The sequence below is a fragment of the Lemur catta genome, chromosome 1 (assembly GCF_020740605.2).
Source record: "Lemur catta isolate mLemCat1 chromosome 1, mLemCat1.pri, whole genome shotgun sequence".
Taxonomy (NCBI): Eukaryota; Metazoa; Chordata; class Mammalia; order Primates; family Lemuridae; genus Lemur; species Lemur catta.
In genome coordinates this window covers 95,971,230-95,986,847 of record NC_059128.1, presented here as the reverse complement: position 1 = coordinate 95,986,847, position 15,618 = coordinate 95,971,230, and the positions used below count along the sequence as shown (strand labels likewise).

The window sequence follows — 15,618 nt, the reverse complement described above, 5'->3', positions numbered from 1 at the left end:
GAGAGTGGAAGGCGGATGCCCTTGCGTGGCGGTTCCATGGTGTAATGGTTAGCACTCTGGACTCTGAATCCAGCGATCCGAGTTCAAATCTCGGTGGAACCTGTGCTGTCTTTTTTTTTTTCTTGGCCATGTCTTTAATCATTAATTTATTCGTTAATTAAATAGCCATAGTATATCTGGCCTTGAATTAAGTGGGGTGGAAATTTCGTAAAATATAATCCTTGGCTATGAAGATCTCACAGATTTTCCCCTGCAGTTTGGGACTGTCTGCCAACGTGGGGGTCTCAAAATAAGTCTCTTCACTTTGCCTTTTTTAGCCTGGGCCCTCCGACACAAACCTTAATTGAGAAGCTTCAGAGAAACCATTCCTTTTGCTGGAATTTTCTACCTCCAGCTTCATTCAAGGGCAAGCACTTCTCACTCTTGCCTCCTATCTGAAAATCTCTCAAACTAACTCCAATTGACATTCAAAGAACTTCGCCCACCTTCCTCATCAAGATTCATCAAGAACTTGAGTCCTATTTGTAGGCCTCTAAACTAAGCCTGTTTACATAATTATTTCATTTAACACGCAGAGCAAAGGATGGCAATTTCTATTTTAAGGGAAACGTGGATACTAAGATTCAAGTGCTTTGCTGAGTAGCATGCCGTAGGGTCTCTCTGTACTTGAAGAGATACAAATTCCAGAAAGCTTTTTACCTGCTTATTGTCACACCCCATACCACATATGTGCAAACTCTCAATTTAGACTTTTGGGCAAGAGTGCCGGTAGTAGGCAGAATACTAGCACCCAAAGATGTCCGCTTCCCAATGCCAGGAAACTGAGTATGTTAGCTTACATGGCAAAGGGGAATTGAGGTTGCTAATCAACTGACGTTAAAATAGGGATATTATCCTGGATTATCTGGGTGGGCCCAGTGTTGTTGTTTTGCAATATATAGGTCTATGCAAACCTACCCCCAAAGGCTTGGGGAGCTGAGAAGCTGAAGAAGTTGACAAATCCAGTTTCTCAGAAAGAAACATGTCTTGGGTGGCCATGTTGTTACTCCCCAGTCCCAGGGTTTATTTACCATAGAGAAAGGGTATATGGACTTCAGAAGGAATTTGCCTAAGGGCAGAATTGGTGGTAAGTAACCGTAGAGGCAGTTCCAGAACTGGGGTTAATTAGAAGTCAACATGGTAGATTAGCATCCAAGATGGAGTTGCTTTAGTCTCCACAGTTGTCGTAAGTGTCCTTAAAAATGAAAAAGGGGCCAGGAGCAGTGGCTCACACCTGTAATCCTAGCACCCTGAGAGGCCGAGATGGGAGGATTGCTGGAGTTCAAGAGTTCGAGATCAGCCTAAGCAATATCGGGACACCCCCCCCCCACCACCACCACCACCTCATTCTCTGCTAAAAAAAATAGAAAAATTATCCAGGTGTGTGGTAGTCGTGCACACCTGTAGTCCCAGCTGCTTGGTAGACTCAGGTAGGAGGCTCCCCTGAGCCCAGGATTTTGAGGTTGCTATGAGCTACAATGATGCCACTGTACTCTACCCAAGGCGACAGACAGAGTGAGACTCAAAAAAAGGGAGGGGGAAGGGAGGCAGAAAAGGTCAGAGTGAGGTGATGTGAAAAGACCTCAACCAGCACTTGCTAGCTTTGAAGATGGAGGAAGGTGGCCAGGAGCTAAGAATCCAGAGGCTTCTAGAAGCTGGGAAAGGGATGGAAATGGGTTCTTCCATAAGGCCCCCAGAAGGAACGTTACCCTGCTGACACCTTGATTTGAGCCCAGTGAGACCCTTGTCAGACTTCCAACCTACAGAACTATAAATAATAAATTTGTGTTTTTTAAGTCAGCAAGTTTGTGGAAATGTTATGGCTGCAATAGAAAACTAATGCAGTGCCATTTTCAGTGCTTTCTCTACCAGTATAAAGTGCTAAGAGATTTATCTAAGGTCTTACATACTGCCCTGTGCAGGTAGTGAACATCGGAATTGGGAGAGACGTGTGATATTACTAAAGCAGCCAAATATCTGTAGGACATCTGTTATGTGCTACTACAGATTATTTATCAGACAGTCCTAGTGCTTACTCCAGTTGTGTAGACAAGATGGGCCCAAGAAACTGTCAATAATGACAGTTCGAAAAAACCAATGAGAGTTCTGGTGGTAAATGCCACAGTTCAGAGACTGAGACAGTTAGGAAGAACTCCCTGGAGGAGGAGGAACTAGCACTCCTGAAGGAAGAAGCAAGGAAGGAAACTCATTTTGGGAAGTGGGGGAAATTAGATAGTAAGAACATGTTGAGCAAGGCCATTAATGTCAAAAGAATTATGGACTTTTACCCCTTAAGTCCTTGTTTCTCAATGTGTGTTCTGAAAAAGACAATAGTGTTCCTCAAAAGTAAGGGTTACATGGTCAAATAAATTCAGAATTACACACTATTAAGTGTCCCCTTAGCACACTGGCATTTTTAAGTCTGTAGATATCCCGCTCTGAAGAAATCTTTTTAACTCATGTTGCACACAGCATTTCCCAGATTCACCGACTACAGAATTCTTTTTCCATGGAACATTCATTGTTCACATCCCGCTGAACATTTCATGGGAGTAAAAAAAAAGATTTGTGGACAGAGGGGTGATTGAAGTCAACTTGGTCTTAGGAAAAGTAAGCTGGCTTTGGACTATGGGACTGGAATAAAGAAAGACTGGAGCTGTGAGTATCAGTAGAAATCTATTTCAGTCAGCTGGGCACAAACTAATAGAAACGGGGCGTAGCCATGAGCATAGAGAAGAAAGAAAAACTCAAAGTCTATTGTGGAAATGAACTAGTGAGTAGATTTCGTGGACAAAAAAGAGAATTAGGGTTTTACTTTCTTGTTTTGGGGGAGAAAGGGTAGTAATTGCTTGGTGTATCTTTTTTTAATCACTCAAGAAATACAGAATGTAAATGGCTTAAATAATACAGAAATATAGAGTAAATCCTTAAAGTCCTCTTGTGCCACTTCAATTTCTCTCCGAATCCTAGAGATAACTGCTACATTTTTAAACATATATATATTTTATATATATACATACATACATATATATAAAAATAAGGTTATATGTACTGTTCCTCATCTTGGAAATCTTTCCACATCAGTTCATACAGATTTAACTAATTTGCTGCACAGTTTTCTTTAGCAAGAATGTGCCATAGTTTGTACAAACATTCCCATCCCTTACCTGTGGATATGGCCGATACTGAGGGTTCACTAAATTAAAACTCATTTCTTCCTTGCCCATTTCCCCAACAGAGGCCAGAGAAGCCAAATATTCATTTTCCCAGCTACCCTGCAGGTAAGAGCAGCCATGTGGGAATGTTCTGGCCAATAACACACAAACCTAAGTCTAAGTCATCTATGAAAGTTTTTTCTTTTTTTTTTTTTTTAAGAGACAGAGTCTCACTCTGTTGCCCGGGCTAGAGTCCTGTGGCATCAGCCTAGCTCACAGCAACCTCAAACTCCTGGGCTTAACCAATCCTTCTGCCTCACCCTCCCAAGTAGCTGGGACTACAGGCATGCGCCACCATGCCCGGCTAAATTTTTCTATATATTTTTAGTTGTCCAGATAATTCTTTGTATTTTTTTAGTAGAGACGGGGTCTTGCTCTTGCTCAGGCTGGTCTCAAACTCCTGACCTCGAGCAATCCTCCCACCTTGGCCTCCCAGTGCTAGGATTACAGGCGTGAGCCACCGCGCCCAGCCTGAAAGTTTTCTTTAATAAGAGAGACAGGTGCTGCTCCTTCACCCCTTCTTCAGCTATAAAGGGATGGTGTCTACAGATGTGGCAGCTCCCTTCTGCCAGGAGGACTAGGTCAAACATCATTGCCGTCATTGAGTTGCTAAACCAATGCTAGTAACTACTCACCAGTCACCAACACTAAATACTAGTAATATTTTAAATTTATGCCCATCTAATGGTTTACCCAATAATTGCCACTTTTCTGATAACTAGTGAATGTAAACATTTTCTCCTATGTTTATTAGGCATTTATATTTCTTCTGTGAATTGCCTGTCAATATCCTTTGTCCATTTTGAGAGTTGGATTGTATATTTCACATATATTCTAGCTTTTTTTCTTTTTTTTTTTTTAAGATACAGGGTCTCACTCTGTCACCCAGATTGGAGTGCACTGGCATGATCATAGCTCACTACAAACTCAAAACTCTGCCCTCAAGTGATCCTCCCACTTTGTCCTCCCCAAGTGCTGGGATTATAGGCATGAGTCACCACCACACCTGGCCTAATTTTATTTATGATAACTTTTTCTATACAGAAGTTTTAAATTATTATTTAATCAAATCTCTCTCGATCATTTCTTTTATGGCTTCTGGGTGTTGTATTTTGCCTAAAAAGGCTTCTCTATACCACATTATTCAAAATTTTTTTTCTTCAAATATTTTTGTGATTTTTTTTCTCTACCTGGATTTTACTTATATTCAGGATGATATGGAGTAGGGATCTAAATTAATTCTTTCCAAATGGATAGCCAATTATTTCAATATCATTTATTTGAATACTCCATTTTTTCCCACCAATTTGATATGTCTAATTTATTATAAATGAATCTCACATATATAAATGAGTCTGTTCTTTAATCTTTACGCTCTACCACTGGCAGCCACAGAGGCACACTGCTCAGATGTGCCTTCAGGAGACAGCCTGTTGTGGGAAGTGTAGCTGGCTGACACCCTCCAGCTGCCACCCCTCCAAGCTCCACTGTAACATTCACACTAAAGCCAAGCTCCCTCTGGACGGTTCGCAGTGACTGAGCACCGTGGGGGTACTAGAGCTGGGCTGGTTCTGTTCAGAGCAGGGCTCTTCTAATGGACAATCGTTTCTCTGGAGCTCTCTGTCGGCCTGGACGAGGTTTTATCAGAATTGCATAACAGTCTGAGGCTTTTTCCATGCAAACCTCCTTTCTTTCCCCTCTCCTTGCATAGGTATTGGATCTGCTCAGTGGTTTAAAAGCCTTCTGTCTCCCCTCTTTGTCCTTCACAGACATTTTCCTCAAATGAATCTCATGCACTTCTAATTCATCTGGTATCTATACCATCTCATTGATCAAGTGTTTTTTCTTATACCAGTATCACACTGCTTTAATTACTATAGCTTTGTAGTCTATTTTGATTTCTCATATGTAGTACTAAATGAGTAAATATTTGTATGATGTTTAGAATAGTGCCTGACACATAATGGGAACTGTACGTATTTGGTAAATAAAAATAACTATGACAATTCATCCTCACTGTTTTTTCTTTTAACTTTGACTTTTTTTTTTTTTTTTTTTAATAATAGAGACACGTTTCACTATGTTGCCCAGGCTGGTCTCCAACTCCTAGGCTCAAGTGATCCTCCCACCTCAGCCTCCCAAAGTGCTGGAATTATAAGTGGGAGAGCCACCATGCCCAGGCCAAGATTTTTTGTTGTTGTTACTTTACCTGCTAAGATTTCGACATCGTAAAGATTTTTTTTTTAACTTTGACTATTTTTAAGGGCTTTCTCCTTCAAATGAACCTTATAGTAAACTTGTTAAGTTCCATGAAGATTCATATTGGGGTTTTGATTAGGGTTTCATTATGAATCATTAAAACACTTCTTTCAAAAATGAAATATAGAAATTGGCCAGAATGTACAAAAATATGAGATTCTGCCTATGGACATGCAAAAAGAGACATCTGAGGTTTAATATCTATTTGGAAGAATGATCAATAGAAAAAGGGAAGTGAGGATAAAAAACAGAGAAAGAGCAAAAAAATGTTGATTTTAGTTTCAGCATGTCCAATATAAACAGTAAGAATATCAAAAGGAAATATCCAGTAAAAAGCCTGGAAATATAGATTTTAAAATGATTTAGCCTTAGAATAAGCGGGAGAATCAAGACTTGGAATGTATCTCACCCTCTATATCCTGGGAGGGAACTTTACATGGTTGTTAAAAACAAAGTGGAAAGTGATAGGTCTGCATTTAAACCTCAGCTCAGCCATTCACTTGCTGTGTCAACTTTAATAACTTACTTAATCCTGTTGAACCTCAGTTCCTTATTTACAAAATGGTGACAAACATGAAGAAGGAATGAAATTATATATGAATAGCTTTTACATCATTACTGGCACATGATAATATTGATGAAAGCATTAACTCTCAACGGAAATCAATTTTGCTCCCAGAGACATTTGGTAATACATGGAGACATTTTTAGTGTCACAACTGGGGGGCGCTACTGGCATCTAGTGAGTAGAGAGACCAAGGATGCTGCTAAACATATAGAATGCACAGGACAGCTCCCCAGCAAAAAGAATTATCGGGCCCAAAATGTCAACAATGCCAAGGTTAAGAACCATGAGTTAATAGTAAGGATTAGCCAGAGGCCAGGCTGGGGCCTATGAGGGCAAAGAGGCAGGTTGCCATGAGCATCGCTTCTCTGTCCTAGCTCATTCTCAGAAGGCTGAGCACACTCCCCAGGTCTCAGGAAGAATTCCCAGGGACAGACATGCCTCCCTTCAGTATCCCATAAAGCAGAGCCCAGCGGTCCGCCAGCCTGGCACAAAATACTTCCACATGTGGTTTCTGTTTGTTAAGTAAACAGACTTCAGTGTTCTATTTCTTGACCCAAAGGATTTTTACAGGGTTATTCTCTTTAGAACTATATGTTTTATGTACTTTTTTGTAATACTATTAGGTTTATTTCATATTAAAAATATTTTTTCTTCAAATATTTGAATATCTATAAAAATATCTTTAAGAGAGAAAAGTAAATAGACATTATGAAACAGGGAAATTTGTCTTCTGTTGCTTTTTATCTTTTCTGAGTATATTGTGAGGTGACAAATTGAACACGAGATCAGGAAAATTCTCAATTTTGATTATCATATTATAGTCACTAGAGTACTGCTAGTCTTAAAGAAAATGGTAGTTCACTCTTTACATATTCTTAGCCTTCTAGGTTTGGTACTCATAGATCATAAATCATATGGTACAGTCATCTTTCAAAAATTAAAAGAAGACCAGGCGTGGTGGCTCATGCCTGTAATCCTTACACTCTGAGGGGCCAAGGTGGGAGGATCGCCTGAGGTCAGGAGTTTGAGACCAGCCTCAGCAAGAACAAGACCCCCATCTCTACTAAAAATAGAAAGAAATTAGCTGGACAGCTAAAAATAGGGAAAAAAAAATTAGCCAGGTGTGGTGGTGCACGCCTGTAGTCCCAGCTACTTAGGAGGCTGAGGCAGTAGGATTGCTTGAGCCCAGGAGTTTGAAATTACTGTGAGCTTGGCTGACGCCACTGCACTCAAGCCCGGGCAACAGAGTGAAACTCTGTCTCAAAAAAAAAAAAAAAAAAAATCAAAACAAAAAAAAGTTGTGAGATACCACTTCACACCCAGTAGGATAGCTGCCATTGTTTAAAAAAAATACACAAAAAGAAAATAAGTTTTGAGGATGTGAAGAAATTGGAAACCTCATGCATTGCTGGTAAGAATGTAAAATGGTGCAACTGCTGTGTTAAACAGTTTGGTGGTTCCTTAAAAAGATAAACATTTAATTATCATATGATCCAGCTCTTCCACTCCTAGGTATATACCCAAAATAATCGAAAGCAGGAACTCAGATACTTGTACATCAACATTTATAGCAGTGTTATTCACAATAGCCAAAAGGTGGAAACAACACAAGTGTCTTGATATCACCAGATGAATGGATAAACAAAATGTGGCATACTTACACAATGGAATTTTACTTGACCATAAAAGAGAATGAAGTTTTGAAGCATGCTACAACATGGATGTATCTTGAAAACATTATGCTAAGTGAAATGGCAGGCACAAAAGAAACACAAATACTGTATGATTCCACTTATACGAGGTACCTAGAGTAGGTAAATTCACAAAGACAGAAAGTAGAATGGTGGTTGCCAGGGGCTGGGGAGTGGGGAGTAGGGAATTACTGTTTGATGGGTACAGAGCTTCTGCTGGAATGATGAAAAAGTTCTAGACATAAATAGTGGTGATGGTTTTACGACATTGTGAATGCACTTAATGTCACTGAGTGATTCACTTAAATGGCTAAAATGGTAAGTTTTATGTTATATATGTATTTTAGCACAAGGAAAAAAAATCTAAAAAGAAGCTGGATCTCAGTTTTTTTCAAAAAATGGATCAAAATAGAAAACAGAAGGTTAGCAGAAAGAGGCAGATAGTGGTGCAAGACTGGAACAGGCTACTGTGAGGTCCTCAGTCTTCACAGGTTCCCCGTCTCTCTGGTGCTGTTTGCCTCTTTCCTGGCAGCCTCCCAGAATTCCAGTGGACTGGCTGGCTTTCAAGACCAAAGTCAGCTTGTTCACTTCACCCTTGCCCACACCCAGCCCAGACATGACACCCCCATTGGCCTCTGAAATTCAACCATTAGAGATCATTTCTTTAGATGTGTACCAATTGCCAGCCCCCTCCTCTTCCCTTACACGCCCACCCTGTGCATCTGTGTGTGGCTGTGTTTACTACTGCCTCTCAGAGGAGTGAATTGGCCTTAGCACTTTGGGACTCAATCAAATCCCTGCACTCTCCCACATGGATAAGAGCCATGCTCACTCAAAGTAGAAGAAAAAATTAGCAGAACAGAGTCTCAGTTTTTTTCTTTTTTTTTCTTTTTTGAGACAGAGTCTTGCTTTGTTGCCTGGGGCTAGATTGCTATGGCATCAGCCCAGCTCACGGCAAACTCAAGTTCTTGGGCTCAAGTGATCCTCCTGCCTCAGCCTCCCAAGTAGCTGGGACTGCAGGCGTGCCCTACCACGCCTAGCTACTTTTTCCTATTTGTAGTAGAGACGGGATCTCACTCTTGCTCAGGCTGGTCTCGAACTCCCGACCTCAAGCGATCCTCCCTTTTCCTCTGCCTCCCAGAGTGCTGTGATTACAGGCCTGAGACCACACCCAGCCTGGAGTACTAAAATAAAAATATTCTTAGGTTTTGCTTGTTACAGAAGGAATGAAGAATCATTGTAAAACATTCAAACAATATAAACAATATGGAAGAACAGTAAACTTGGAAAGTGAAGTTTGTTTCCTACTGGTGGTCAGCAATGTGGTTGCCTTTCTAACATCCACCCCACCCTTTCCATCCAGGAAGCAGCCAGGCAGTTTGTGTGGGATTATCCCTACCCACAGCTCCAGAAGTGGTTTCTGGAATTATCTAAACCAAAAGTTCTCAACCCTAACATGTAAACTCTGATACTATAACAAACGTTTTTATAATACTGCCTTTACCATCCTGACTTATAAAATCAATAGATCCTATATTATGATATACTTTCCTGCACACATATTTTTAATTTGGGAGTTGAGCTCACTGGTATTTATTTCAGTATTTTGCTTTATAAATGTGTGTGTGTTTGTGTGTATGCACATGCAAGCATGTGTATAATATATATCCTGTTTTAGCTATTGAATACGTATTACACTTAGAAAAAGTTAGATAGGAAAACGCCAGAGCTGAATGAAGAAAGATGTCAGCCACCACTTTATTTTCTTCCTTCCTTCTTTCCTTCCTTCCTTGCTTCCTGTATTTACTTATTGAAACAGGGTCTCACTCTGTTGCCCAGGCTAGAGTGCAGTATCTCATTATATTTCACTTCAGCCTTGAACTCCTGGGCTCAATCCTCCTCCCTTAGCCTCCCAATTATCTGTGACTACAGGCACAAGCCACTACCCTCAGCTAATTTTTTTATTTTTTGTAGAGACAAGGGTCTCACTATGTTGCTCAATCTGGTCTCAAACTCCTGGGCTCAAGGAACTCTTCTGCCTCAGCCTCACAAAGTGCTAAGATTACAAGTGTGATCTGTGCCTGGCCTCAGCAACTATTTTAAAGAGACTTCTGAGTGCCGGATAGGTGAATGCACACATATTTTTTGAAAGCAACGTAATGCAGCTGGATACCATGGCTCACTCCTGTAATCCCAGCAATTCAGAAGGCTGAGGCAGGAGGGTTGCTTGAGGCCAGGAGTTTGAGAACAGCCAGGGCAACATCATGAGACTCCCATCTCTTAAAAAAAAAAAAAATCAATACAATGCTATAATGTAATATAAAGGAGAAATAATAGGAAAGTAACTAATTATAAAGTAATATGTATTTCAATATGTAAATGCTTGAGCACAAATATAATAGAAGACATAATGAAGTAATTATAATAGATACTTGTGGCCGGGCGTGGTGGCTCATGCCTGTAATCCTAGCCCTCTGGGAGGCCAAGGCGGGTGGATTGCTCGAGGTCAGGAGTTCGAGACCAGCCTGAGCGAGACCCCATCTCTACTAAAAATAGAAATAAAAAAAAAATTACCTGGACAACTAAAAATAAATATAGAAAAAATTAGCCAGGCATGGTGGCGCATGCCTGTAGTCCCAGCTACTCGGGAGGCTGAGGCAGTAGGATCGCTTAAGCCCAGGAGTTTGAGGTTGCTGTGAGCTAGGCTGACGCCACGGCACTCACTCTAGCCTGGGCAACAAAGTGAGACTCTGTCTCAAAAAAAAAAAAAAAAAAAGATACTTGCACCTAATAGTAGAATCATGATTTATTCAAAGATATTTATTGAGCACCTACTCTGTGTTGGGCAGTATTTATTGGGGATACAGACAGAAATCCTTGCTTCATAGAGCAAACATTCTAGCAGGGTGGTGGGAGGCAATCAACATAATACATAAGTAAGTTATATATTATATATTACATTGGAAGCTGATAAGTGTTATGGGAAACAAAGTAAAACAGGGTAAGGGGAAATAAAAATTTAGAGCAGAAGGGAGGTGGGGAGTGGGTTGCAATTTAAAATAGAGTGATCAAGGCAGGCCTCACTAGAAGATACATTTGAACAAAGATTTGAAGGAGGTAAGGGAATGAATCACAAAAATTATCTAGGGGAAAAGTATCCAGGCACAGGGAATAGCCAGTGCAAAGACCCTAAGGTGGGCCGGACGCGGTGGCTCATGCCTATAATCCTAGCACTCTGGGAGGCTGAGGCAGGAGGATCGCTCGAGGTCAGGAGTTCGAGACCAGCCTGAGCAAGAGTGAGACTCCCATCTCTACTAAAAATAGAAAGAAATTATCTGGGCAACTAAAAATATATATAGAAAAAATGAGCCGGGCATGGCAGCACATGCCTGTAGTCCCAGCTACTTGGGATGAGGTTGCTGTGAGCTAGGCTGACGCCACGGCATTCTAGCCTGGGCAACAGAGTGAGACACTGCCTATAAATAAATAAATAAATAAATAAAAATAAAAGGCCCTAAGGTGGAAGCTGGCTAGCAAGTGTATGGTCTGTAAACCAACCAGGGAGGTGGATAGGAGGGAGTATTATACACAAAAGCAGAGTCAGAGATGGGTCAGAGAAGTAAGAGTTAGATTTCCAAAGGCCTCACAGGCCATCGTAAGGCTTGTACTCTGAGTTAAATGGTGATACATTAGAAGGTTTTGAGCAGAGGAGTGACATCTGACCTACATTTTAAAAGGAAAAATCTGGCTGCTCTGTTGAGAATAGATTGTAGCGCAGTAAGGGTGGAAGCAGAAAGACCGGTTGGGGGGTTGTTGTTAGAATCCAGGTGAAAAATGAATGCAACAACTTCAAATGCAGAGTAAGACTCAGTATCGTATTTCATCAATCTCAGATGTCATTGATTGTAGGATACATCCTGATTTCAGAGATGTTAAAATACGCAGTGTGAATTGCATTATGCAGTGTGAATTGCAATTTGCAGTGACTCAAATACCACAAGTGTTGGTTGTTGAAGACATGATTTTCTGAAATAGTGAACAACTCTTGGTAAAGTTCCAAATGCAGCAAAGTAATATTTTCTCTCAATTTACCCATTAGTCTTATACCTGGATATTCGGTTTATATTAAAACCATGCAAAAATGTTAATATTTATGAGTCAAATGGAGTTAGAGTCTAGGTTCATATTATTTTACACAGGTTTTTTAAATCTACATTAATGTTGAGTGGGGTATTAAAAGTTGTGCAAGGTGTAGGAAAATTCTGTAATGTATTTGACTGCCCCATACATTTATCAGGAATCTAATGCCCCTGGCCCACATTCTCTAAATCAGTGGTCCCCAACCTTTTTGGCACCAGTGGGGAGTGGCTGTAAATACAGATGAAGCTTTCAACTGGTCTGAGGCTCCGGGATTGGGGACCACAGCTCTAAATGACCAATCATTGTGACAACCAAAATTTCTCCCCACATTTCCAGAGAGGCCCCTAGAATGTGATGCCAGCATAGCTCAGGATTCAGGAACAGGCACGTGATGCAACTATTACGGTCCCATCACAGGGAAGCCCGGGTGGCTGTGTGGTGGGTGGAGGGAGACACACAGCACAGGGCGCCTCAGTGAAGCCACTCAGAGCCCACCGTGCTCCCACCACCCTCCCACCACCAGGGGGAGCCAGCCTTGGGATGAGGCGTCTGCCTTTTCTGGTAATGTAATGTTTTAAAAATTGTGATAAAAAACACACATATCTGAAATCCGGAAGCAGCGGTCTATGGAGAGGAAAAACAGGCATGTGCCACCACACCTGGCTATTATTTCTCCTTTCTTCGTAGAGATGAGGTCTCACTATGTTGCCTGGGCCTCCTAATCTTAAGTGATCCTCCTGCTTCAGCCTCTGAAAGTGCTGGGATTAAAGGTATGAGCCACCACAGCTGGCCTGGTCTTTTAAATTTTATTTTTTAAAATGTCTTTGGTTTTGGTATTTGGGAAATGCTTCTTTCATAAAATGAGTTGGGAAGTGTCCTCTTCTCTACTGTTTTCTGAGTTTTTGTGAGTACTATTTATTTTGTAGCAATCAGTTTTTGACATCTCCCAGGCGCTCTGCCTACAAGAGCAGGGAAATTTCCTTGGGTGAGAGTTTGTGTGTTTTTTACCGCCTCAACTATTTTTAAGTGTACATTCACTTTGTCGTTCAACCAACGTCCAGAATTCTTTTCGTTTCTCAAAACTGAAACGCCAACCCCATCACACAAACTCCCCACTCTCCCCTTTACCTAGTCCCTCGCAACCATCATTCTATTTTCTGTCTCTTCTATTTTGGCTACCCTAGGTACTTTGTATCAGCGGGATCATCCAATATTTTTACTTTGGAGTCTGGCTTATTTCACTTAACACAAGGTCCTCAAGAGGCTTTTACCTGGAAAGCAAAGAGCAAGATGGAGAAAAAGCTGGCAGCTGAATGACACTGTTGAATCCCTACATCAACCCTTCCCCAAAGCCCACTCTACCTATGAGCATTTGGTCACTTGGCCAATACCTGCTGCTTATTATTTATGATCATTTGTGTCTAATTTTCTGTTACTTGCAACTGAAAACACAATAAATGACATCCTCCTCTTCTTTCGTCAAATAGTACTGACATTTCATCATATATATTCTTTCAGACTCTTTAAAATACTATACAATTTATTTTTACATAAGTGAAACACTATACATACTATTGAGGAACCTAATTGTTTTTCTGAAATTTTTGTTTTTTTTTGAACAAAGTAAAAGTCATTGGATATGTGAATCTTTCAATGGTAATAAATATAGGTCTAGTTTCAATTCTTTTAGAGCTCTGTTATATAGATGAACCAACATTTATTTAACCAATCTGCTAATGATAAACATTTAGGATCTTCTCAACATTTTGAACTATAAACATGCTGTAGTGACCATCCTTCTGAACATTTTGTTTCTTTTGAGTACATTTCTATAAAAAATGCCTTCCCAATGGTTTTACCAATTTTTCTTCCTAATAATGGTTTGGAGTTCCTGATTCTCTGTATTCTTAAAAATATGAAATATTGTCCATCATTTACTATCTTTGCTAATATATAAAAATTATATCTAACTTTTATTGTAATTAGTTTTCTTCTACAAGTGATGTTGAGAATTTTTTAAATATTTATTGGCCATTTCTATTTTTTTTAATTGTCTGTTCAAATCCTTTGTCTATTTGTCTACCAGGATATTTATTGTTTGCCTAATGATTCATAAGAGCTCTTTATAGAATTAAGGATATTAAATCCTTGTCAATCATATATGTTACAAATATCTTCACCAGTACATTATTTGTATTTGAACTTTTTAATGGAATATTTTCCATGAAAAAGTTTTATTTTTTTAGCATTAGTTTTTCTTATATGAATATCTAATTGTCTCAACATCATTTATTGAATAATCCATCTTTCCCCATTATTTTGAAATTCCATCCTCATGTCTTAAATTCCTACCCTTCTAGTGCACCTGGATCTGCTTTTGGACTTTCTGTTTTGTTATTAATTTTTTTCTACCCATGTGCCAGTGCTTCTCATAATTTTTTTCTTTCTTTCAAAATTCTCATGTTTGTGTTTTACAGATGAACTTTAGAAACAATTTGACAAGGCCAGGCAAAGTAGCTCATGCCTGTAATCCTAACACTCTGGGAGGCCGAGGCAGGAGGATTCCTTGAGGTCAGGAGTTTGAGGTTGCAGTGAGTTATCATGATGCCACTGCACTAGCCCAGGCAACAGAGCGAGAGACTCTGTCTCAAAAAAAAATTTGATAAATTCCAAAATATCTATTGGGATTTTGTTTGGAATTACATTCAATCATTGATTCATTTGTGAAAAAGTGGTTTATTTTTAATATTGAGTTTTTCCTTCCATGAATATATATGTCTATTATTCAAGTTTTATTTTATGTCTTTTAGAAAAATTTTATAGTTTTCTCTGTAAAGGTCTTACATATTTTATATTAAGTTTATTCAGAGGTATTTCATAGCTGTTATTATTACTGTGAATCAAATATTTTTCCAACTGGCATATACATTAGTGTGTGTATGTGTGTGTATTTTTTTAGACATATTGCTATGGTTTGAATATATGTCTCCTCCAAAATTCATGTTGAAACCTAATCCCCATTGTGGCAGTGTTAAGAGATGGGGGCTTTGGGAAAGTGATTAAGTCCCGGGGGCACCTCATGAATGCATTAATGCCCTTATAAAAGAAGCTTCAAAGAGAGTTTGCCCCTTTTCTACACTCCAGCTTTCCACCATGTGAGCACACAACATTTGTCCCCTCCAGAGGACACAGCAACAAGGTGCCATCTTGGTAGCAGAGAGAGCAGCCCTCACCAGACACCAAACCTGCTAGCCCCTTGGTCTTGGACTTCCCAGCCTTCAGAACTGTGAAAAAGAAATGTCTATTTATTTATATTTATAAATTACCTAGCCGATGGTGTTTTGTTATAGCAACACAAGTAGGCTAAGACACACACACACACACACACACACACACACACACACACCCCACACACACCCATAAATACATATATATATGCCATAAATATATGGTATATATCCCCCTAGCCACCCTACTAAACTCCCTAATATTTTTTTCTTTTTTGAAGTTTTCTTAATAGATAATAAAAGTCTCCAAATAATGATTTTTAAAAATCTCTTTCAAAAGCTATTTTTCTTGTCCTATTGCATTAGCTACCTTCCAGAAAACACGTAAAAATAGAACTACCAGCTGGCATCCTTGTTTCCTTTTTTTTTTTTATTTTTATTTTTTTCATTTTGCCCTAAGAACGACACCCAAGAAGCCT

At 39.7% G+C, this 15,618-nt stretch overlaps 1 non-coding gene across 1 annotated transcript; it reads left to right on the top strand.

Annotated features, from left to right (window-relative positions):
* The first annotated feature begins 30 nt into the window (after nt 1-30).
* On the top strand, nt 31-102 carry TRNAQ-CUG. Its single transcript has one exon. It is a non-coding gene; the product is annotated as a tRNA-Gln (tRNA).
* Nucleotides 103-15,618: the final 15,516 nt, after the last annotated feature.